We start from the raw sequence: 8008 nt of genomic DNA on the forward strand, positions 1-8008 counted from the left end.
AAAAATAAACAGTGACTTGTTAATAATCTATTAATTGTTTAATTTAATAAAACCACTGTAAATATTCATGCATGAGTCCCTATTTGTACATCTGCTTTAAAAATAAACAAAAACAAATATGCACTGTTAAAGATGGTAAACGCACTGCAGTTGGACACACAAGGCGACACAGTTAGCCTCTTGTTCAAGGCTGCTGGGTCCATCTGGAGCAACTTAGGGTTCAGTGTCTTCCCCCAAGGACACCTCGACATGTGGACAGGAGGAGTCGGCAACCAAACTGCCCAACCAGAGATTAGAGGATGACCCGCTCCGCCTCCTGAGCCACACACATGCATGTGTTGAACATCGATACAGTGCTGCACTGTGGGCTCTGACTTGATGGTCAAAATCCAAGCCCCTAAAGGCTGAGATTTCAAGTACAGTCCATAAAATGAGTCCACATCCTGCACTTCCAGTGATGCAAATTGATGGCGTTTTTCATTTTGCCACGTCCATGTCAAGATGTGAATGTTCGCAAGGCGTGAGGATTTATGCCAGCCATCCCATGTTATGTGAACATAGTATGAGACCCCCTCGCCTGGTAAACACCCATGTCTTTCAAAGATCCCCAGTGGTAATGCAGGATCCTTTTCTGTTGTAAATATACGGTTTCCATCCCCCAAGTTGAGCTGTGGCAAGCACTATTCAGGCGTTTGCACAGGCTGAATAGTACTCATAAAGACAAATAAAATGACTCTCATGTGTGTAATCTTTTTACTATCAACGTGTTTTACGTCACAATGTGATCACGGATCTCAGCCCAAACCAAGACATAAAGTCTGCAGGTTTTCCAGTCTAACCAGCAATAGCAGCAGCGTTTCAGAGTAAGTCACATCACTGACATAATCAGCAGCTGTCCCCGCTGCCAAAAGACTCAAAGTATTTGGCCTTATGCCTGGGATAAATGCGTCTCTCCTCCTCTTCCTCCTCCTCCTCCTCCTCCTCTTGACCTACACTTTAGTTTCCAAAATTAAATCTGAAAGGTAACGATGCCATCCATCAAAAAGGGTGACTGTGGTGTTATTGAAGCTCGCTCATTATTTCAATTCATAGGAAAACTGTTAATTGTGAGTGATTCGCTGTAAACTTCTAAATTTACTTGTCATCGCTCGTGTTAGCGCTTGGTGCCAAATGACCTCACCCGCCTGCCGGAAATTTAGATGTTTCTAGAGAAAGTTTGATGGTAGTCCAGAGGCTTTAGGTTTCACATAAAAAGAAATAAAATAAATAAATAAAATAAAATAAAAGCCACAGGTGCATCACAGTAGTGGCTGCTGGTAGTGATGGGCATCATGGAGGTTAAGTTGGATTTTAAAGCTGAGCCCAATCAGCTCATCTACTGCCAGTATGAGACCAATTAAATTCTACTTGTTTCCCTTCAGTTTGTAAAGCAATAAATCCATAAGTCACACTGGCTGCAGTTTGTTCAGGAGAGCCAAGCATGAATCCAAGCATGTTGGATGTAAATTATCAGCTAAACTTCCTGTTAATGTGCAAAGTGCAGCACTTTCATGCTAGGTTGACTGGAACAGTTTATCTCTCGAACTCAGAGAGTGGATTTGATGTGTAATTTGCTGTCTGCATTTTTTCACGTGCAGCTACTCAATTACATCCAATGGCATTAGCATTTTACATTCCTCACCTTTTTATCAACCTCCGGAGAAGGTGATGTCATAGTACGGTTAAAGTTAGGGAAAGATAGAGGCTACAATAGCAAATGGAATATTGTTAGGGTTTACCTAAATAAAGAACTTGGTAAAGTTATGGAAAAACTGTGCTTAGGGTTAATGAAAAAGCAAAGTAACTCCTGCTGCTTCATGCTACCTAAAGGGCATGCCGCTTTGCATTGGTACTCAGAGTTTGTGCTGGACATAAATGTATTCTTTCCATGTTTATTTGTATGCAGGTACATGCTATGTAGAGCATGAACCAATGCCACAGCATTTGTAGCACAAGCTAATTTGCAGTGGGACCGCTCAAGTGCTGGCAGTGTTGTCCTTCATTTAGGTTGGCCTCAATGGGTTACTAAAATAAAAAGATAGCTGCCCTTCAAAACTGTTGTGTCAGTCAGGATGTGTTTGTTTCTCATGACCCAAAGCCAAACAGCACAGACAATAACTGACACAGGAGAAGGACGACCAGGTGTGGACCGGACACATGGGAGGTCACGACAACAATAAACTGGTGCAGCTGTGTTGGCAAATGGATCTGAGTCGGTTTTGGTACAAGCTATATCAAACATACAGTGAGTGCCCCTTGAGCTGGTCTGAATAACTGAATATAAAAGAAAAAATGACTGACCTCTGACACAACAAAATATAACCTTCAGCTCTACTACAGTCTACTCAACTCTAACAAACGACATAGTATCCTGATGCCATATGTGCCTGTCGGCAGTGCCAGGATAAAGCTCCAGTTAAACCCAGATGGCAGCACTGGGACTCTCCAAGATTGACTGAGTTTAACAACAGTCTGTGAGAAAACAGGAAGCTGGCCAGCAAGTCACTCTGTCAGTCAACCAGTCATCTCTCTGTCTCTCTCATAGAAACTGATAACAAACAGACAACGTAATGGCTTTAAGTTTCCATTAGCAAAACTTTTGATAAAGTCCTGTTTAACTGCTGGGACTGCATTTGTTGCTTGGCAACAATTTAGATGTAGTTGTACTGAACAAGTTTTGTGCCATAAAAGAAAGCACAAAGATTTTCCTTAGAGCAATAAGGCTCATAACAGACTAGTTTGTCAAGCAACTCAGATGAAAGGTTATGAAATTTAAACACAATAAATGAGATAAAGCACATTTTACACCCTGTGTAACACTTATTCATTTCATCAGAGCCAGATTTTGCCCACAGGTTCTATTTCAGGCAGCTTGGATTCAACTGATTTTTCCCACAGGTCCTATTTTGAGCAGCTCTGTTTCAGAGAGCCAAGCATGAATCTGCCATAAAACATAGCGTGCACAACTGTATATTTAGCGAGCTCGTCTATTTAGGGCACCAAATTGCGGCTCCTTCTCAACACCTCATACATATTCTGTGAGCGTTAACTACAACAACGATGCTCATAATATCACAGTGGCAAGATTCCCAGCACTGCAGGTACTGTACTGTACCAGCAACGGCCACAGAGATGTCACTTAAAACTGCAAAATGTCCACGCTCTTGCATACTGTGACACACTCATACATGAACGTGAGCTTTCTTTTTTTCTTTCTTTACACGGTTCTGTTTGAGTTATACACCTTGAAAGACCTTTTCAGACTTGGTTTCACTGTTAGGGCTGCGGTTTAGGCATGTAGCAGTTGTGAGAGTTAAAGTTAGGATTAGGGACTATGACAGTTCTGAAAATCACAGACACAAACATGTGTCTCAGGAGAGGATAGTTGATGACAGAATTGTGTCATTACAGCTGTATTCACAAGCAGCGCTTCAAAGAGGAGTATCTACAACACACACACACACACACACACACACACACAGTGGCTTTCCAAGGAGACAATGTGAGAATGAGATGGTACCCTGCAGGTAGCAGGATGTCATGCAGTGAACTGACAGTATGGTTGTGCAATTAAATCGCTGAATCCTCAATAGTTGTTTTCTGTTAAGATGTTCATGAAGTTAACGTTGCCAAGCAACACATACAATTCTAGCCAGTGAGAGGAGCTTCAGCCAAAGTCACTCGGCAACAAAATTTTGCTGGATACATCTATATTAATAAAGAAAAGGTATTAAAGGATCAGCAGCTTCAAACCTTGAAAAGTTACACTCTGAGGTTTGGATTTCAGAGAAGCAGCAGCTGTAACTGATGTCACCAGGCTAGTAATGAACCTGAGAATGGGTCTATGTGTATTCAAACATTAAAATACGGTGACAGAGTGTCATAAATCCCTAAAAGTGTGTGATACCAGAAAGAAAAGTTAACCAAGACTTAGTTTCATGCGAGAGCAAAGGAAGAAGTCAGGAGATGATGTTACAGAGCGACCACAGAGAGGAGGCAGTGATGGGTGGATGCTCGGCAGACCATTGGACTGATCATTTCCTATTTCCAACAAGCATCTAAAGTTCTGACATTTTGTTGCTGTTGGATGACTTGTTGGTATGTTTCATTAATCTAAATGTAGTTTACCAGTTGTTCTCTCAATGGTGACACATTTTCCTTTTTTCACCTGAAGGACAGGGGAATCGATCTGACAGCTCGTCTGATTTCAGACTGACTTTCAACCTTATAGGAAACTAGAATTACTGCTTCGCATAGATTCAAGTTGCACCAGTCAAGTTTGCGTCCATGTCCGTCCAGACTCATATAATGCATGCAGTAACCCAGTGCTGCTTGCCTCTCCTACAAGTCAACAGAAACTCCATTTACTACCAAGTTTTTTTTTCTGATATGTGACAGCGACTCATCAGCAGTCCACACTGCATCCTGGATATCACAACAGCAAAGCTACTTTATCTCCCTGTGTGCATGTGTAATTAAAGTGATGGATCCGTTCCATACAGATCTAAACTGTGCCGTACTAAAACCCTTCATACACCCGAGAAGAGCAGACCAAAACAGCTCATACAAAACTGCATTCATACAGTCCACACAAACGTGCACACGAACAGCGAGATGTTGCATATAGATGAACGATTCATTGAAGTTTCTATAATTCATAGGTCCATGAATAAGTGATATGAGATCATAAAGTGATTCATGGAGACACTAACTCAACTGCAATCACAGCAGAGAGAGGAAGTGCCACACACACACACACACACACACACACACACACACACACACTGCACTGAATTAACACAGGCTTTCCCCTGTTGATCATCTCTGAGTCTGCCTCCTGAGCACCTAAAGAAAAAGGAGAAATGACATACATGAATGGGATATAACGGACAGTAAATTATCAATGAGTGCCTCTTAAATTTGGGTAATTAAATTCCTTCTGTCGACAACTAATTTTGCTGCTGTGCTTCACCTCCACTGACATTACTTAAATCTGTTAGGCAGAAAGCAGGACCACACTGGTAATAAATCCCTTTGGCACAGGTCATTCGGTTTACTATGGAACCACTGCAAACCAGTATAACTGTACTTATGCTGCAGGTTTAAAAAAATTGTTTGGGTGAAATCATTGTTGCAATGAACAAATGTGCCAAGAGAAATAAAGCAAAAGTAATTCTTCAACACAGTCTTAGGAGGCAAAAATACGTACAATGGAAAAATATTAGTGTAGTGTAAAGAAATACTGCGAACATGACAAAATTTGCTCGTTTGTGGAGTAATCAGAGGCTGTGAGCCCCCAAACGGCTGTTTAATGTGCTTTTGCCTCAGGCAGGAATGCTAAATGCATTAGTATCAGCTGTTTCAGTATGCACTAAACGATATATTAACATTGTTCCCTGTTGTCAAAGAAACTTGTTTCATTTGTGGGAAGTTTGCCTTTTAAGGAATAATGTCAACAAAACTGTCTGAAAAAGTCCCTAAAAAAATTTGAAAACATTTTAAAAAAGCAGTAGTGTGGCCAAGACCATCCCGCTGCAGGCTTAAGAAAAGGTTTATTTCAATATTTAAAGATGTTTATCTATATTTAAAATGGTTGACTATGGGGACAACAGTGTATGTTGAGATTCCTGCGTCTCAACAAGTCTGAAGCCGTGATGGTCTACTGTAAGAATAAAACAGTAAGTGAGCAGAGGAGAGCTGAACAGTAGGCAGCCTTGTCCCACAGTCTTCCTCCTGCCAATATGAAAAATCCATTGTTGCTATGGAAACACTCTTTCATGAATCACTGTGTTTTATTTTCTTTTTCTGGGGCCAAAAGCTGCAGTTTATAAAGCTTGTGTTGTACACAGTGCCCAATACTGTCTGTATTGTAAGCCTTAAGATCTGTTAGGTATTAGGTGTGGGAAGACACCAAGTTTTAGTCTGCTCCCACTGAGATGACTAATTGGCTGGCTAGCTGGTTGGCTGGCTGACCAGCAAGCTGAACGACTGACTTGACAAAGGAGAGGCGTGCTGAGGAAAGACAGGAAATACAGAACATGGGACTGCATGGCAGGTAGGAGCTGGTGCTTGGTGCAAAAGCATCTTGGGTGTACACGTAGGACTGAAGCTGGCCTAAAATCATCGAATGTGGATCTTTGCAAGGCTGCAGGCTGACTGGACTGTTTGTATGTCAAGAAAGAAAATAATCCTTTCAGCGTACAAAGTTAAAATTATTTTATAACGCCCGGAACATGTACCACAGAGAACATAGAGCAGCAGGATTGTCTTTCGTTTGTTATTTACGCTGTGAAATCTCTTTAATGTCCTCTCATTGTGCATCTCTCTGAATCTGAGAGTACATTCAGCCTATACTGCATTATGCCTTATATGGCATTTTGTGAATGGGTGTTGCTAGGTAACTGGAGAGCAGTAAAGCGTAGTGACTTGGTTCTTGTATTTAAGATGATTAAGGATTAAGACAACAGTTTTAAGCGCTGGAGCGGCTGAACTAACTGGAGGAATTGCGTGCACAGAGAGAGGCCGTGTGAATTTTTAATAAGTCACTGTTTTAATTGTGGTACAGACAAGCAAACTGACTGTACGTTTGTCTTGTTGGCAAAGCATCCCAACAGATGTTGCAGGGTAGAAAAGCAATATTTTGTTCCCCATCAGAATGTGCTTAAATTTTTTGCCTGATGCTCCATCGAACACTTTGGTCCAAAGCACGATGGCTTGACAACTACTGGCAAGGTTTGCTGCATCCTGGCTCTGGGACTGAACATCAAGACCTGAGGACCAGGCTGTAACTTATACCCCTTACTCTTAGGGGATTGGTCAGTTTCCAGTAAAACAAGCCAGCCAGCAGATCGAGTAAGACAAGACACCTGTAGCTGGGCCTAGAGGTTGGAGAAGTGGCTTGTGATCGGAAGGACGCTGGTTCAATTCCCCCACCGGATGGGCAGGAAAAATTTGAGTGTGGTGGAGTGATAATGTCCCCACCCCTCCATTAGCCGGCTGATGTGCCCTTGACCAAGGCACTTGACCCCCATTATGCTCCCCAGGCGCTTGGTGCAGCCCACTGCTCCTGTGTGTTTCACTGCATGTGTGTGTGTGTTTCAATAGGTGATGGGTTAAATGCAGAGAAGTAATTTCCCTGTTTGGGATTAGCAGAGTAAATTAAATAAAAAAAATAAATTAAAAGACCCCATGGTTATCACACCCTTCATTGAAAAGTAAGTGTTGCAGCTTATTTTGAGAGTTTGGGTTTTCTGTGTTTTTTGGTTTTGAATTTACCTGTTTTTTTGTTGTGGCTCTTTTTATTTCATCTTTAACAAACTCCTGTCAAGGTGTTTATGGGCCGCAAGCAGATTTATGCTGATCTACCACACTTGGATGAATAGGATGAGTCGACCCAATGCTGGTGCGCTACATTAAACCCATCAGGTTATTCATCCTCTGTTGTATGACTTTCAGTTTTGATGCAGACTCATGGGAATCACACCAGACATCAATGGAGACAAACTCCAGATCACGGTTTTGACGTTGAGTCACCACGTTTCACGCTGCATCGATAGTTTGGTCAGCAAAGCTTTTCACTTCACTGATCAAAGTATCTGTGAAAATGGCCTCAGGTCCTGACAAGGTCTCCCTTTGGCACAAGTCTAAAAACACCCTCAGTCCCAAGCCTCTTAACTAGGAGCAGCCTTCATGCTACAAACAAGGTGGCAGAAAACAGACACACTAGCTACAACCAACTGGTGTAACATGTGAAGCAGCTGACAGCACACACTGAAGGATGTGAGTCCACAGTGTCCACCTCCTCATGCTGGATGCTGACAGAGGAGCTGCAGGTGGGAGCAGTGACTCGGATCCAAAACTGAACTCCTTTTCACTGAACCTCTCAGAGGTGGTTCTCAGTTTCACTCCAGGCTTTTTAACAAGGTTCGGTTCCAGGAAACGCTTTTTGAGTTTAGAAATGTCGGTTTGA

The sequence above is a fragment of the Scatophagus argus genome, chromosome 6, assembly GCF_020382885.2.
Source record: "Scatophagus argus isolate fScaArg1 chromosome 6, fScaArg1.pri, whole genome shotgun sequence".
Classification (NCBI taxonomy): Eukaryota; Metazoa; Chordata; class Actinopteri; family Scatophagidae; genus Scatophagus; species Scatophagus argus.